Raw genomic sequence first — 18408 nt, 5'->3', positions numbered from 1 at the left:
CTTCTTCTTCTGTGGCACAATTGGAGTTTCTGCACGAGAGCGCCCTCTGGCTTTTGTGGCGGCATTTCACCGTAATTCATTCAAATTCATTCATTGAGAAAACGCGCATTTGCACAATTAATCGTGACAGCCCTACGTGCAACACAAAATAATACATTTTAATTTTTTCAGTATTTTTTCGATACAGTGAATCAAATTAAGAGCCCATTGACATTTTAAAAGGCTGTATTATTTTTACACTTTGATAGTCATAGTTTTGTATTGACATGTGAGCAAACGATAACAGTATTTTCTCTCTGTTTTTGACTCAACCGTCCATTTTAGACCTGTTAAATTTATATCAGCCTCTATGCTTGTTTGTAAATTATACATTTGTATGTCTATTAATTGTATGTATAACATAGCTTGTTTCAAGTATCTTGTTTTTACTTCCACATTGGCCAACATTTGCCACAGGGAAAGTACACAAAGGTACATAAAGCCGCTGTGTAGTGTGTATGAAACTGCCTACTTAGTATATAGTAGGTTGGACCCTTTGATGGACTCGATGTGTTAACGCGGCTTTATTCAAATGCAAATACATATATTAAGCAGCTGTCCCTTGTGGTTAAATTGTGCTAATTTAAAGCTCCCATAACACACGTTGTTTCTGCATATCTGATGTTTATCTGGAGTACCTATAGAGTAGTACTGCATCCCTCATATCTCCAAAGAGAGTTTTATCAGATTTATAAAAGACAGCTCTGGCGATTCTTTCCGATAACGTACGAAAAAATTAGGAAGGAGGAGTTACAAGCTGCGGGAGGAGTGAGTCATGAGCCAATCAACACTGTATACAACACTGCATAACTTATGATTTACTGCATGTTCGTGCCATTTATATTATATGCACTTACGCACAGGTTTCCAACATAATTGGGTCCCCAGTGCTTCTGTCAACCTATAGAAAATGTACACAGAAGTTTTACTTACCTTATGCATCTCATGACCCGGTTGGGACTTTTTAAATAAACACTCAAAACTTCGCTGCTACCCAGGATAACCAAACTATATCCATTGTTTCCATAATGTTGGCTTTCTTCTCCTTACATCCAAAAACACACTTTTGAGTCTTGATATAAAACAAAACTGTCGCGTGAACTGATGCCTGTAACTTAGCATCCTCGGTTCTCATTCTCCCGCTGATTGACGTTAGGGTTGTTGCGGTGACAGATTTTTCCCACCAGTTAATCAGCGCATGACAAATGAGGGAGGGGCTTATAAATGCGCATGCAGACACGCGCCTTTTACTTTAACTTTACGCAACTGTTTGCGTACGCTGCGTTAAATTGTCAGCTGGTTCCGTATTTGAAAAAAACTTTCCGAAACTTGTACGAACCCTGGTGAAGTGCATTTGGCACAGAAATACTCTGTAACACGTCCAACTGCTTTTTTGACACTTTGTTGTTAAGACTATGTATGTCACATAAAGTATCAACATGGCAGATGTATTCATACTATCATTAATACTATCCATATTTATACTAAATAGTACACAGCAAAATCACCAGTGTTAAATTTTCAGGGATGGTGTTAAATACACAGTGTTGATGCTGTTTTAACACTATCTGGTAATAAAATAACACTGCCATTGCTAGGCCAGTGTTATATCCACGACAGTGTCAGTGTAAAACAAGGGTGTTATCAGATTTCACTCTGAGCGGTGTAAATCAAGCCACGCCTCCACTAAACATATCCTGTCAGGGATTTTACCGCCATTTTCTTTCAAAGGAGGACTGAAGAGATCAGGTAAATCTCATAATATTCACTTGGTTTAGATAAATTAAACTGTTATTTCTCTGTCTGACTCTACGCAGCCATTTGCCAAAAAACCTAAATAAGATATTTTTCCCATTTTATTTCCCCTTTGTTCGTTATTTGGTTCAGTTTAATCAGAGCTACCTTGTGTTACGTTGTTCCCTTGTTAGTTTGGTATAAAGTTAAACTGCTAGCTAAAAGTTTTAACCAAAAAGGATAATATTAACAGGAGATATGAATGAATGTAATAATTGAACCATGATAAAACGCGACATGCACTACAAATTGAAGGTATGAAATTAAGTTAAATGAAAGCTCGTTTATTCACCATATGATGCTCGTTATGAGGTAATCATATAGATACCGTGAGTTAACGAGGTCGTTTACATGCACGTGAGTGCACGGATATCGGTTAATTATTAAAATTACTGAAAAACACGGAGAAAACCGCAACCGCATCGTCATGTGTTTTTTTTTTTTTTTTTTTATATTAATGCAAACAGGGAAAATATCGCCAAACCAACAATTCATTTTACCTCAGAATATGCACAGATTGGATGCATTGTGTGTTGTAAGCTTTTCGTGGCGCTAGATGTCAGACAGATGCAAATAGCAAATACATACGAAAGTGTAAAACGTGTATGGCGAACATTTGTTTTTCTGTCATTATAGATGCTAGTTTGGTGAAAGTACACACTGAGTGCTTCAAATCATTCAGAAGAGATGCTGTTTTTAGGGCAGTTTATTAAAGAAGACCTGACATGGATGACTTCCAATTAGAAACGACTGCTAATACTTATATAAATTCATTACAGAAGGTAAGTTTATATATTTATACATATAAATCATTTTATTTGACATAACTGAACAGTTAACCAATCTTTTTAGTATATGTAGTTTTGTACATATTATGGTTATTAATCAGGCAAGAAAGTGACATGACCTGCTGCCAACTTTAATAAAAATATATTATCTTCTCATACATCGTTTTGCTATTGATGTCATATTAAATAGCAATCAAATTGATTACTATTTTGAAAATGTATAATTGAAGATTCATATTGTCTTGAGTGCTGTTTTTAATATAAAAAGAATGTTGAGTTTTCAGAGTCTTTATTGTCATTTTTTTGTGATAGGACCCTACCAGACTATATTTGAATACGGCATACCCGTGAATTCTGGAACTGTTATTCCTTAACCCAGTTTGGAGGATAAGAGCTTACCAACTATGTGAGTACACACAGTACTTTAGTACTGTACACTGTCTCTAACATGATTATACTGAGATGATTTTGATTCAAATAACGGTTAAAACTGCATCCTTTTTGGTATTTTCTTGACCCTTTTTGTCTTTGAAAATCTGCAGAAATATGCTGAGGTGATGTATTGCAAAATAGCCAACATACAACAATTAAAGGATAATTGCAGCCTATATCCTGATGAAGATATGGATGACCCTCTGTCTGGTCAACAGGAGTTTAAATATGGTAAGTGTACATGGGTTTGTTACTTTTACGGTTTTAAAGTTTAACTGTACACTCATGGTGTTTAAATTCTGTTTTGCTAGGACGGGACAGTGATGTGGCAGCTCTTCCGTGGCTCATTCACTTCTTGCCTTCATTTGTGACAGGAAGCAATACTGGAGAGGGTCAATGTGCAACTGAAGCTACTGATTGTGCTGTGTAAGTTTTTTGGTATTTTGTTCTAGTTATTTATTCAGCAGTTAGTTTGCTTGCATTGTTCACCCCATGTAAGTGCATACAAGTTCATAAATACACATCAAATACATTCATCAAATACACTATTTTAAAACACTTAGGTGATGAGCATCAATCCATGCTTTGAGGTGGATGGATCAGCACAGCCCTGCCTGCTCTGCGTTGGGAACAAAAGTTGCATCCAGAATTTTTGCATCATTCTGGACCAAAAAGCCATTCCCTCCATGATGAAGACCACTGATGCAGCCTTCCACTACTGTACAGTAAAACAACTACAGAACTAAATACCAGGTTGGAACGTGTTTAAGAAAAATGAAACGTCTTTTGAATTGAAATGTCTGTTTTGTTATGGAAAAAATCTTTAGTATTGTGAAGGATAAGCATTTCTGCCTGCCAGTAAGGTAATTGCAGTGTATTTTAATATTCAAGTTTTGAGTAGGGTGGCTAATTTTTTTTAACTCTTATTTGATTTAGGGTCCTTTATAATAAGTGGTTTTCATGTCACTGCGCTGTGGTATAAGATAACTTTCATTATTCCATACTGTATTCTGTGTCTAATTGTATCTGAGGTATTTAAATAAGCAGTGTTAAATGCAAAGTGTTGTGTGTATCAATGTAAATATTAAATGTGATTTACTTTAATAAAAAGAGGTTTTGCAATATTTCTTGTCATTTTTCTTTTATAGAAACAACCCATTAGCAACAAAAGTGGCTATTAATCAGTATTTTAACACTTAACATTGTTGAATTCACATTACACTGGTGTTGACTTTAAATTAGGAGTGTTAATTTTTAACACTGTATTTGTGTGCCAACACCAGTGTAGTGTGGAAACAACAATGAATAGTGTTGAACAAAGTGTAAAATTTAACAATATTGAGTGTTAAATTAACATATAATGGGTGTTGTTAAATTAACACTACACTTTTGACTAAATTAACACAGTGTAGTGTGGACACATATACACACTTTGCCGGTGTTAAATTTGACACTGTGGGTGTTATTTTAACACCAGTGATTTTGCTGTGTACCTACTGTTTTAATGGTTGATGATCATCTAATTCAGTACCTACTGTAGTACTGTCACAGTATGCAATTTCGGACGCAGCCAAAGACTTGTTACTCTGTGTTTGTTCTGTTTGTGTTTTAGTTAGTTGATACTATCGACTCCCTTCACCCTCACAATCCGCAATGACTGCCTCACATCATCGCCTCAGCCCAAAGCACATTTAGCTCTGCTGAGATCAGTGTTTCAGTTTTATGTCCATAATTTAAAGTTAGTCATATCTGTGACTCATACTGTACTTTACTTCCAGAACAGGCCTCTGATCAGTTTAACACATTTTTAACTGATTATTCCTCCTTGGTACCCAGAGAGGCACCTTGACAAGATTTAATGTTTGAGACTTACAATCACCGCGACTTGTTTTCTCCTGAGGAATAAGCTTGTAGGCCTGTGCCAGGTTTGCAATGTCTATTTTTCTTCCAAGGACTCCCAGGCTGAGGGCAGGAAGCACATTTGCCATTGGGTTTGTGTAAACTGTGGAAAATCTTTAAAGGCTAAGATAAACAGATTTATCATCTTCTTTGCAAAGAGATTGTGCTTATGCAATTGATGACATGTATTTTGGTCATGGTTCTCTTGGATTGTTTTCAAATCTGTCTCAGTCTCAAATGACTCCCGAGGCTGTAAGGAGATCAAAATCATTTGTTATTTGGCTACTCATACCATAATGGTACCAAAATGCCTGATAGTTATGCAACACAGGTCTTATTAATATATCCTGGGATATAGGATATTGCAGTCCACATGGGGCTAAAACAAGAGTCTGTCCGTTGATAATATGTTTGCCCTGGAAAGCTCTATAGTAATGGTTGTAAACGTGACCATGTGGAATCCTCCTCAGTCATATGCTGTGCTGAGGGAAGGATGTTATGTAATTGTGGTCCTGATGCAAAACATCCCACTGATCCTTCTCCAGTCATGTGGATGATGGAAACCTGGAAGCAATGATGGATGAAAAATAAATTCAGGACTATTAGCAGGACTATTGTTCTTTAAATATATAAACCTGAATTATATCAAATGAAAGAACAGACCATCTGCTTTCAAACAAAAAACCTGTTTCATTCTGTCTTTATTACCTCTCAAATATGGGTAGGTTTCTTAAAAAATACCACATTTTGAGCAGAAGGCTGAGATAATAGCATTTTTATAAAGGACTTTTTTCATAGATCCGATTCAGAGCGATAATCAAACATACACAGTTTTTGCTGTTTTTAAATTGTGCTGTAATTATGCAGCTGGGTTGCCAGTAACTTACTGTAGAAGATAAATACTGAATATGTTTCATGTTCATTTAACTTTGAACAAACTGTTGCCAGTAAATAACATAAATGTAAAATCTACAGTAAGTTACTGTCAGCCAGTTGTCAGTAATACTGTAATTTCTACAGATTTTTTTACAGTGTGGATGCTTCAGTATTTTATAACTTTCAACCATATTTAGAGCAGGTAGTCGAAAACACATTCGACCGGATTGCGTTTGTCGTGTAGACGCTCATGTGGTCAAAGGTGTTTGAACAGCTACTTAAAGGGACATTCCACTTTTTTTGAAAATATGCTAATTTTCCAGCTCCGCTAGAGTTAAACATTTGATTTTTATCGGTTTGGAATCCATTCAGCTGATCTCCGGGTCTGGCGCTAGGACTTTTAGCATAGCGTAGCACAATCCATTGAATCTGATTAGACCATTAGCATCACGCAAAAAAAGAACCAAAGAGTAGGGCCCCAGACTGCCACCAAAATTTTAGAGTGTGACACTGAATTTTACATCCAGTCGCACATGTGCGACCAGTAAATTTGACCTTTTTTTGTGATGTGACACTGAATTTGAAACAGCACATTGTACTTTCTGCATCTATCATTACAGTATTTATTAGTAATACAGTGGAAATTAGTAAAAATGTGAATAATTGTAAGCATATTGATTTACAGTGTGTGCCCCTAAATTTTCTGGTTGCGCCCCTAAAATTTTCAGTTGGGGGCCGCTTTTAGTGAAAAAAGTTAGTCTGGAGCCCTGAAGAGCTTCAATATCTTTCCTAAATATGGGTAGGTTTCTTAAAAATTCCCACATTTTGAGCAAAAGGCTGAGATAATAGCATTTTTATAAAGGGCTTTTTCTAGATCCGATTCAGAGTTTATACTGTTTTTAAATTAGTTGACTGTAAAAATGTGCTGTAGTTATGCAGCTGGTTGCCAGTAACTTACTGTAGAAGATAAATACTGAAAATGTTTCATGTTCATTTAACTTTGAACAAACTTTTGCCAGTAAATAACATAAATGTAAAATCTACAGTAAGTTACTGGCAGCTAGTTGTCAGTAATACCCAGTAATACTGTAATTTCTACAGATTTTTTTTACAGTGTGGATACTTCAGTATTTGATAACTTTCAACCATATTTTAAGCAGGTAGTCGAAAACACATTCGACCGGATTGCTTTTGTGGTGTAGACGCACATGTGGTCAAAGGTGTTTGAACAGCTACTTAAAGGGACATTCCACTTTTTTTGAAAATATGCTAATTTTCCAGCTCCCCTAGAGTTAAACATTTGATTCTTATCGGTTTGGAATCCATTCAGCTGATCTCTGGGTCTGGCGCTAGGACTTTTAGCATAGCTTAGCACAATCCATTGAATCTGATTAGACCATAAGCATCAGGCAAAAAAATAACCAAAGAGCAGGGCCCCAGACTGCCACCAAAATTTGAGAGTGTACCACTGAATTTTACATCCAGTCGCACATGTGCGACCAGTAAATTTGACCTTTTTTTTGTGATGTGACACTGAATTTGAAACAACACATTGTACTTTCTGCATCTATCATTAAAGTATTTATTAGTAATACAGTGGAAATTAGTAGAAATGTGAATATATGGTAAGCATATTGATTTACAGTGTGTGCCCCTAAATTTTCTGGTTGCGCCTCAAAAATTTTCAGTTGGGGGCCACAGTGCTTTTAGTGAAAAAAGTTAGTCTGAAGCCCTGAAGAGCTTCAATATTTTTCCTAAATATGGGTAGGTTTCTTAAAAATTCCCACATTTTGAGCAAAAGGCTGAGATAATAGCATTTTTATAAAGGGCTTTTTCTAGATCCGATTCAGAGTTTATACTGTTTTTGAATCAGTGGACTGTAAAAATGTGCTGTAATTATATAATTCGACCTCCGGAGGCTACAGTCTTCGGATTGAGAAACGGCCAATATCTTTCCTCATTGTTCCGCCCCCAAGCCAGCAGGTCATCACTGATATATCAGTTGCCTTCCCTTGCAAATTAGCGCATTAACTCGGCGTCTGCTGGCTGTTTGCGTTAATACGAACCTTAAGGCAAGGCAATTATTTTTCATAATTTGTGAGGTGCACACCACCGTGGGGCGCACTTCCCGACCGCCGGTTGACTCCACCACCGCGGTGGTGCGGTGGTAATTACAACCGTCCCAGCCCTATTATTTACATGCTACAGTAGTTACACTCATTTAAGATAATGTTATTAATAGTGGGAATTTGGGAAATAATCAGTTTCTACAATCTTTGTGCTATCTATCATCGTTCACCAGACGTTCTACAACATCTGCTTCAGTTTCTGTTTATTAACCCTTTAGTTTCACTTCATCACGTAGCTATTTTCGTTTGAGGTATCAGTTAAAAAACATTTAATTTTTAATAATCTAGTATGTGTTCATTTTCTGTCATAGTTTCTTCAAAATTAAGTTTTATTTGAGTGTCTTAAATAAAAATATTTTCATTTTCATCATGACGCGTACGCCCCGCCCCTTTGATTGCACGCCCCCCCAGCACCGCCCACCCTCCAACCCTACCACCTTAACTAACAATTTTCTGCGGGAAACCCTGTTATGCACTGCCCAAAAATAGTCCCTGCCATTGAAAGTAACCAAGGGGACTGTTTTCGGGCAGTTCGTAATATCACTAAGCCTGCTGCAGCAATTTTACATCACCAAAGTCCAACATTACAGCATCACGTGGCCGTTCACATGTCACATCTAAAAACGTGTGTTAAATGCGAAGTAATCAGCACATAAGCAGTCGAAAGTGGACAAAAGAGAGATTAATATACCAGATGTGAACCGAAATATGTCTTTCTCATCCACTTGTGATTTGATCGAGCAAAACACATCTTATCAGGTGATGCTGCAAAAACCAAAAAAAAATGGGACAGAGGTGAGGGATGGCTATAGATAGACCTCTTCATGTTGATTGGTTGGATTACATGACCATGCACTTTCTGAACTTAGTTGAATAAACTTAATTTAAATCACTACTAAGATACCAACAGATAATTATACTGTATTTGTATATAATCATTGACATATGTACAGTTTATCACACAGATATAGCAAATTTTGCGAATCACATCGTTTTAACCACATTGTCGTTTGCATGTGTAACTTTTTCATTTTTTGCACATTCTCTGCCATGTTAATGTGCCTTTTTTGTACATAGGAAATTGCACACCCCTTTTATCACCACAGAGAAGGAACAATACAGTTGCAGGCTAAAATAATGGCCAGCATAATGTTTGTTTGCAATGATCCATTTAATGCCAGAATAGAATCGTGGCACACAGCCATTTCTTTCATCCCCTTTTTAGATGGACCTCTGTGAAATAAGAGCTCGATATTGCTTATGTACGAAAAGCCATGTCATTTCCTGCTGACCTTCAGAAGTTATTCTCCTTGTCTGGGCAAAGGGGTTGAGAGAAGCTTGCTGAATATGTGTTTTTACATTCAGACATTGAACACGAGACTTGTATCATGCATATCTTGTCTCTTGTCATCTGAAAGTAGGTCATTTGTCAGGGTCTAGTTAAAGATTTCTTGTCCTGTGAGTTCTAGTCATTGTAATTGACATATGTAATTGCCCAGAATAGAGAATATAAGTACCCTAATTTAGTACCTTCATTCATATTCATTTACTTCCTCAAATTGATGCTTTGCTACAAGTGGCAGTATTTGCATCAGACCACATCCTTTAAGACCACTTAGACAAAGCAAAACCGCTCTCTCCAACTGCACATACAGTAAGCACATAACTTACATAAGCACATGTTCATTTCCCCACATTCATGTTTGTTTGCCTGTATTTTGATAAACACTTCTCGCTTTGAATGATTATCCATTTCGAATGATTGTTAGCCTGCATTTTAACATTTGTACAGATTACGTTAATGTTTCTCTTTATCAGACATTAAGGGTGTTTTCACATATAGTTCATTTTAAAAGAATCAAACCCAGTTCACTTAAAGTGAGCCAGAAAAGGAACTATCCGAATGTTACCTCAGTCCGTTTGGTGTTCACAATATAGTGGACACAAAAGAGGACCCAGTTCTTTTTTGGTCCTCTTTATAACTGAAGTGATCTCAGACCCTTTCTTGTTCACATCAAAACTTTATAAGAAATCAGATGGCAGCTTTCTGTGTAGCAGTTGATTTTGATACATGTCAAAACAACACGTGAAGCAGACTGTGAGATCATTTTGCAACCGACCTCAATTCCGATACGCAATGAGAAGTTCTAGTAGCTGCTACAGGACAAACATGTTGTCATCTGAGACAGCGTAGGGCAAAACACGCTCTGTAGAACAGTTTGTACGTTTAGGACTACTGTAGAAACATGACAGCCACTTCCATGTAAGGAGACCCACAGTGTATGTAGATAAAAATGACTCATTCTAAGGTCACAAAAACAATACAGTTCATTATGTGAGGTCTTTATACACTACTGATAATATAGTTATTTATATTATATAACTATATTATATTATATTTCTGCACCTTTAAGCAAAGTCTCAGAATTTGTGACGCACAAAGAGTGGTTGAGATCAACTGATGATTCACTGAAAGCAGAAGTTAAAGTCCCAATGTTTCTATTTTTTGGTAAACGTTTATGCATGGTTGGTAAAAATATGGTAACCCTTTACTTGAAGGGGTGTGCATTAGACTGACACGTTACCATCATAATCATGTGTCATGAACATTAAGGAGATTTTATGCACGTTTATGACAACTGTCATTAAGGGTGTGACGGCTATTATAAAATAATTATAATTATTATAGTTGAACATCGTCATTAGGACTCTATAACCGCCAAAACCGTGTTATTAAAATATTTTTTAAAAGATATTTATATCATAAAGAATGTTTAAATACTAATTAAAAACAGTCTGCGTTATTAATGGTCTACGTCGCTCTCACTACATCGCGAAGCAGACACTGACAACGCAGGCAACGATGTCGGTTAGTAGACACGCCCGTTACTGCTGATGGGCTACAGTACAAGTGTGTTTTGGTATTTGGCCCGACTCCCTTTCTCAAAAATCGTGCACCCCGCCTTTAAGGTTCCGTAATGTCACTTTAATGGCAATGAAAAAATGATTAGTAATTTTAATGCCTTAGCTTCACAAATGTCACAGATGCAAAAGTATTTGATGGAAAATATGTGCTGGAGCATTCGTTTAATATAATCATCTCATTTTTGATGGAGGTGGTGTTTAGCGGCTATTGCATCTGAGCTTTTCAAATAATATACAAAGATTTTTGAGGACTAAGCCTATATCTTGTAGAGTTGAGAATTTACTACAAAAATATTTGAAAAAATTTTGTTTGTACTCTTTGGATTTTTAGATATCTATAATCTAGTGTGCTTCAAACATAACAAAATTTGTATTTAAAAGATATAAGCATTTAAACCCAACAGTTTCTTGCTTCCACCAATCTCTCGCTTCCAGCTTTTATGACCTCATTCTGCACTTCAGCTTCTTATCAGATTTCAGGCTGTGGGGTAAACTAAACACTACTGACCAGGGCTCCAGACTGCCACCAAATGGTGGAATTTTGCCAAGAAAAATTTGAGAATGTTCCACTGAATTTTACATCCAGTCAGACATGTGTGACCAGTAAATTTGACTTTTTTTTGTGATGTGACACTGAATTTGAAACAGCACATTGTACTTTCTGCATCCATCATCAAATTAATTATTATTAATACAGTGGAAATTTAGCCTGACGTTGTCATACTCAATTCTGGTCAGAATTTGAGTCTGATACCGCTCCATTGAGCTAAAATTATGAGGCGTGTCTCAACCGAAAAATGCCTCTGCACTCAATTGGATAGACATACGACCAATCAGAGCAACGGAGTGTGTGATGTTGAAATGGTGTCTTTAGCAGCCTGACCGAACTGCTAGTAATTTCGCTACAATGATACTAACATCATTGTAATTATACTAAGTCTGAGTTAGCGAAGGTACATCAACACCTACTATGTTTACAACATTTCATTTATATCACAACATTAAGTATTTACTAAGTCATACAGTTAGACTAACGTTATCTCTTACCATTTGTACGTTAGGTGAACTTCATCCACGACGATAGCTACCCATTACGTTGGCTTGAAAAATATCGTAGCCTAGCATGTCCCTTCACTTATTCAGCAGTCACGATTCCAGGCTTCCGAAAAGAAGCTGGCAACGACCGCTAATTATATCCATCTCGTCGTGCACGCCGAGTTGCATCGCCATGATATTTCAGTTGCTTCTTTAACTTTGTCCTCCATAGAAAGGACGGCGAAAACATAAACAAATGCCTTGATCGCGTTTCTCTGTTCCTCTTTTTAAATCAATGCTCTGTCGTTATCTTTTAGAACAGACTCAATGTCAGAATCCACACATCTGAATTCACCAGCGGCAGCCATTTCATTGTAAACAGATTGAACACACGCGCTCTTTGGTGACGTGGTTGATACGTTACTGTTGATCATCTGTCCATCATCGTATAAAGCCCGCCCTCACAATTTGATTCGTCGGCCGGTTTTGGTATTCGCATAGTAGCTCCTCAACGGTGAATCCCCAGACCGATCTTCCCCGTTTTTCAAAAGTGGTGGGCGGGGCTAAGATCGGCTGGCACCCAGGCTAGTGGAAATTAGTAGAAATGTGAATATTTGGTTAGCATGTTGATTTACAGTGTGTGCCCCTAAATTTTCTGGTTGCGCTCCTAAAATTTTCAGTTGGGGCCACTGTGCTCCTAGTGAAAAAAGTTAGTCTGGAGCCCTGCTGACTGTTTTAAAGGGGGAGGAGACACTTAATATTCCCCACCTAAATTCTTGTTTCAATAGAAATTACGTTAATGTCGAACAAGGCTGCACACAAGGAGCTTTAGTGGTTTTTAGGTTGTTTTTGTTTTTGTTAAAATAACTGTGCCTTCAGCAAGCTTGATACTCAACCAAAGTGATTTTTCTTTTTGCCCGATTCACAACTTTAATGTGGAGAAAAAGCTTGCAATTACTACAGGCAAGTATGAAAAATCTTGTTTCATTAAACATGTTTAGCAGATGTGACTGTACATAAAATATATATATTTAAAAAAAAGAATACTGAGCCCATGCTGGGTGAAAGATGGCTGATGCTCATTTTCATCTCAAAGGGGAACATCTGTGGTTGTCCTCTAAAGAAATTATGCAGGCTCCGATTGGATGAACAGGCAAATTAAAAGGAGGGGTAGATGCTTTTTGTTCTTGTGCACAAAACACATACACCCTCACACAAGGAGTCTCTCACTCCTGATCTCTCTTGCTCACTTTGAGTCTCTCTGTTTATCACACACACCTGTTATACACACACACACACACACACACAGAGAGAGAGAGAGAGAGAGAGAGAGAACAGTGCAACTCATAGATCAGTGTCTTCATAATGCTGCTTAGGCCATCTGGAGATCTTGCATAGTGGAAGCTATGTGCAAAAACATTAGGTAATCGTCTGTTTGACCCGTACAGATAACACAGATGACTTAATAATTTGTGGGGAACCTAGATTTTTTTTAAATGAAACATCACACATTTGCATTTACCTGAACATGTTAGAAATCTTGGGCATAACGATGTGCCCAATACTTTATGATAGTAGGAGAAAACACTGAGTCTAAAAGTTGACAGGAACAAACTTGTGATTAGATGGAAAAAAAAGTTTGATGCAAACTAGGGAATAGTACTGCTGGATTGTACTTTCATTACATCCTATTGCATAATCATAAAACTAGCATAATAAAATAAGTTATCGGGCTGATTCGGGACACTTGTGGTACCTCCAATTTAGGTACATTTTAAATCAAAAGGATTGCTTGACGTCATAAACTGTACTTAAAAAAGAGTAAAAACGACTGAAAAAGTTTTACCTGAGTGTGTATGTGTGGGAGGAAATGATGCAGCTGTAAATGAGATGGGTGTGTGGGCTGTTTAAAGGAGAGTCTGATGTGTTACAGAGATGAACAGTTCTTGGTCATTTTGAGCTTAGTGCGTTAACTGCTTGTGTGGGAAGTTCCAACCAGAGAAACAAAAGAGCATTTGAGGGGGATTTAGGCCACTCACCTCCTTAACTCCGTTCTATTACCATATGTGTGTGTGAGAAATGTGGCAGTGGAAGTTTGGCAGTCAGACAAAAAGTGAAAACTGGGGAAAATGTTTGGCCTTTTATGGTCTTCAGTCTTTGCCATCTGCCTAAGAGCCCGTCCACACGGAGATGCGTGTACGTAAGCATTTTGTATCGTATTGGCGCTTTGTCCAGATGAAGAATGAAACGGATCCCAGAGTGGATAAATTTGAACACAACACCCTTACGGTTTCTTGTATACAACTAATTCATATACACTCACCTAAAGGAGTATTAGGAACACCATACTAATACTGTGTTTGACCCCCTTTTGGCTTTAGAACTGCCTTAATTCTACGTGGCATTGATTCAACAAGGTGCTGAAAGCATTCTTTATAAATGTTGACCCATATGGATAGGATAGCATCTTGCAGTTGATGGAGATTTGTGGTATGCAGATTCAAGGCACGAAGCTCCCCTTCCACAACATCCCGAAGATGCTCTATTGGGTTGAGATCTGGTGACTGTGGGGGCCATTTTAGTACAGTGAACTCATTGTCATGTTCAAGAAACCAATAGAGTGCCGAAGTAATGGCGTCACTTTGTAGGCTAAAACGCAGAAGTGAGGTAGCATTTTAGCACTACGGGTTCCCTCGCCCTGAAGTCTATGGGTTTTTTGAATGGGTTTTTGCTAAATCGCCTAAAATAAGGTCTGTGGTTAACAAAACCTCTAAATATTTTCACGTTTTGTTCTATGACATAAAATACACCAGTTATAATCTGCTTGTGATTTTTTTAAACTTTATTGTGCCTTAAAAACGGTGGTTGCTAACAAGTTGCTAATAGGGACTACATCCTTGGCGGGGAGTTTAGACGTCATCATGACAGGAAATCTGTCACTAGCCTTTCAGCCTCACGTTCTCAGAAGTTTACCTTTCAGTTAATATACATAGCGTTATATATTTAGTCTTTTCAAATTGTAGTTTTTCCAAATATTGTTGTACTGTGGAGAGACTGTAGTTTGACATGTTTTGTATTGTCCGGAGACAAAGTTTACTTATTTTATGAAAATAAAGATGTTTACTACAACGTGCTGCAATGTTTCTGTGGATCAGTGATTGGAGCATTTTGTTAACTTTTGTTTAATTCCCAGAGAACGCGCTGATATCTATAGCTTGAATGCACTGTAAGTCCCTTGTCTAACAAATACCAAAAATTAAATGTTATACTATTGTAACTATACACCAGTCAGCTCACAGTAATGTGAGATACAATTTACTACACAGGCTCTCACATTGGGGCTTGTGGATTACCAGGTAAAAATATATAGAAAATGTGAACAAAATTAGTATATATGGTTTATTTAGAGAACATGGTTTAATTATAATATATTGTATTTAAGCATTGATGCTATTGGACAATTCTCTTTAAATTTAACATATATAATTATATATAACTATTATATTAAATGTTTGGAATTTAACTGTGTTCTGTTTGTTCAGAGATTGTATAGTTATCTTAAAAATACATAGAACACTATTATAACTCCTCTATCTCTCCATAGTTTTACTTAATGAGACTTGATAAACCTTGTCCCTCATGCTGGCCCTTACAATACCGGTGTTGGGTCGAAGTCTGTTCCCCCTATGTTCCCCCTATTTTTCCCTTCAGTGTAGTGTTTTTATGGCGTTTTTATCACGTTATAGGTTTTATTATTTATATATTTAAAGTTTTAATGGCTACTGAGATGTATATGTGTGCATTTCTGTAATGTATCTGTATTGTTCTTAATGGTAAGTCAATTATTTTTACAGTATGAATCATATTATATGTATATATATTTATTTAATTATGTATGCAAACATTACATTTTTAAAACAACCAGTAAAGGAAAAAAAAAGAGAAAAAGACAGGCTATATTTGAAAAGAAATACCCTAATAAAAAACTGTCAAATGTATGAAATATTTAATAAATTGTATTATAAAATACATGATATTATGCCTTTTTAGTATAACCAATTCAAATCTTTAATCTTTCTAAATGTAACGTGTTGAAAACGCTATAAAAGCACTACACTAAAGGGAAACATAGGGGGAACTGAGTTCGACACAACACCTGTAAGTAAACCAGCATCTAAGCTGCACTGTTATGTCAAGATTTATAGTGGTTCTCTCTCCTCGATCTATGGTTTTCTATCGTCTAAGTAAGAAAAAGTACATAAGATTGGAAATTGATACGGCAATAGCTAGTGCTTCTGAGATGTTTTTTTTTCTGGCGAATTAGCAAATGGTATGCAAACATACAATCAAACATAATACAGTGAAATATAATTTTTAAAGTTTATTTGGGGCACAATGATAATATTAAGGTTTATATAAACTAACGAAATAATTAAACGAATAAATAAATAAAACATTAACAAAAAATCACGCGTAAACAAAATTTCTAACATTTTTGAAAATAACGAATGTGCAATATTTCTCATGAAAAAGTGGATAAGTGTCCATAAACAGCGCAGATCACAATGAGCGAGCGTGTTTTTTAAATAAAGTTTGAGGAAGCTTGATGATGACGTTGATCCGCGACCGGTGCGCTGTAGTCCGTTTATAGCATACCGTTAGCATTTTATATCTGACGGCTTTAATTAGGCTTTAAAATGTATACATTTTCGTTTAACTTATAAAGATTATCTTGATAGACAAAACGTGTAAGGTTCATAACTCTTTGTTGAACACAGATCTTACTTTTTGCGATTTTCCAAAAGTCTATGGGAAAAATGAATGGCTTTTCGATCGAGGGAACCCATGCGCCGCTAACTTCCGGGTTGGCCTACAAAGTGACGTCATGACTTCGGCACTCTATTTGAAATGATTCAAGCTTTGTGATATGGTGCATTATCCTGCTGGAAGTAGCCATCAGAGGATGGGTAAATGGTGGTCATAAAGGGATGGTCATGGTCAGAAACAATGCACAGGTAGGCCATGGCATTTAAACGATGCCCAATTGGCACTAAGTGGCCTAAAGTGTGCCAAGAAAACATCCCCCACACCATTACACCACCACCACCAGCCTGCACAGTGGTAACAAGGCATGATGAATCCATGTTCGCATTCTGTTTACGCCAAATTCTGACTCTACCATCTGAATGTCTTAACAGAAATCAAGACTCATCAGACCAGGCGACATTTTTTCAGTCTTCAACTGTCCAATTTTGGTGAGCTCGGCAATTTGTAGCCTCTTTTCCTATTTGTAATAGAGATGAGTGGTACCCGGTGGGGTCTTCTGCTGTTGTAGCCCATCCGCCTCAAGGTTGTGTGTGTTGTGGCTTCACAAATGCTTTGCTGCATACCTCGGTTGTAACGAGTGGTGATTTAAGTCTAGGTTGCTCTTCTATTTGGCCGTTCTCCTCTGACCTCTAGCATCAACAAGGCATTTTCACCCACAGGACTGCTGCATACTGGATGTTTTTCCCTTTTTTACACCATTCTTTGTAAACCCTAGAAATGGTTGTGAGTGTAAATCCCAGTAACTGAGCAGATTGTGAAATACTCAGACCGGCCCGTCTGGCACCAACAACCATGCCATGCTCAAAATTGCTTAAATCACCTTTCTTTCCCATTCCAACATTCAGTTTGAAGTTCAGGAGATTGTCTTGACACGACCACACCCCTAAATGCATTATAGCAACTGCCATGTGATTGGTTGATTAGATAATTGCATTAATGAGAAATTTAACAGGCGTTCTTAATAATTCTTTAGGTGAGTGTATTTTGTAATACGAAGATGTCATCAGAATTCACTTTAGTCAGGCACCACTACGTTATGTAACAACAACAGCAATGGTGGACTACATGCTTCTGTTTGTGCTGCAGTATGTAGTGAGCCTATTTGCTTTACTAAAGCAAAATCTTCTGATCCTTTGGTACTACGGTAAGCAACAAATTATTCAACACGGTTTATGCACATGCACAAGTTGTCTTCTCTGTTTTAGTGTACCTCTATGACAGAATTACAGCACCACATACTGGTCTGGCATGTATCGATTTGAGTCAGTTTCAGTGTTTCATGTGTACACAGATATTTGAGACAACGTACTTACTCTTTTTAGAATGAGGAAAAAGAGATCGGATAGGGAAAGCTCTTGCTTCGTGTGGAAGTGTCCTCAGTCAACAAGAAACACTCTCACTACTTTCTTCATTGTCTCTCTTCAATATGAGAAAAAGTTTTATAGCACTGCACTTTAAATTCAAGAGACATTTAGTGTCAGCTTTCAGAAACAAGACTTGATTATTAATGATGTCTTTGGACGGTTTTGCAAAAGGCAGCTCATATTCCGTCTACCGTATGGTCTAGGGGTGTGCAAAAAAATCGATTCACATTTGAATCGCGATTCAAGCATTGCCGATTCATAGAATTCCAAAAATCTATTCATATTTTTTTTTTTTGTAAC

General features: G+C 37.0%; 1 protein-coding gene and 1 long non-coding RNA gene across 16 annotated transcripts in view; both read left to right on the top strand.

The window, feature by feature from the left end:
• inpp4ab (inositol polyphosphate-4-phosphatase type I Ab) overlaps positions 1-18408 on the top strand; it is a 72276-nt gene that overhangs the window by 2393 nt on the left and 51475 nt on the right. The gene's annotated exons all lie outside the window — the stretch shown is intronic.
• LOC129447892 (uncharacterized) lies at positions 1527-3424 on the top strand. Of its 3 annotated transcripts, none has more exons than XR_012370832.1 (5): positions 1527-1788; positions 2470-2615; positions 2934-3027; positions 3164-3284; positions 3365-3424. It is a non-coding gene; the product is annotated as an uncharacterized lncRNA (long non-coding RNA). The 3 variants fall into 3 exon arrangements; XR_012370833.1 differs by lacking the exon at positions 1527-1788 and adding an exon at positions 2291-2368; XR_008645580.2 differs by lacking the exon at positions 1527-1788 and having other exon boundaries at positions 2272-2615.

This window comes from Misgurnus anguillicaudatus, chromosome 8 (assembly GCF_027580225.2).
Source record: "Misgurnus anguillicaudatus chromosome 8, ASM2758022v2, whole genome shotgun sequence".
In the NCBI taxonomy this organism is placed as follows: domain Eukaryota; kingdom Metazoa; phylum Chordata; class Actinopteri; order Cypriniformes; family Cobitidae; genus Misgurnus; species Misgurnus anguillicaudatus.
The sequence above is the reverse complement of the archived record's forward strand: the minus strand, read 5'-3'. Positions and strand labels throughout refer to the sequence as shown.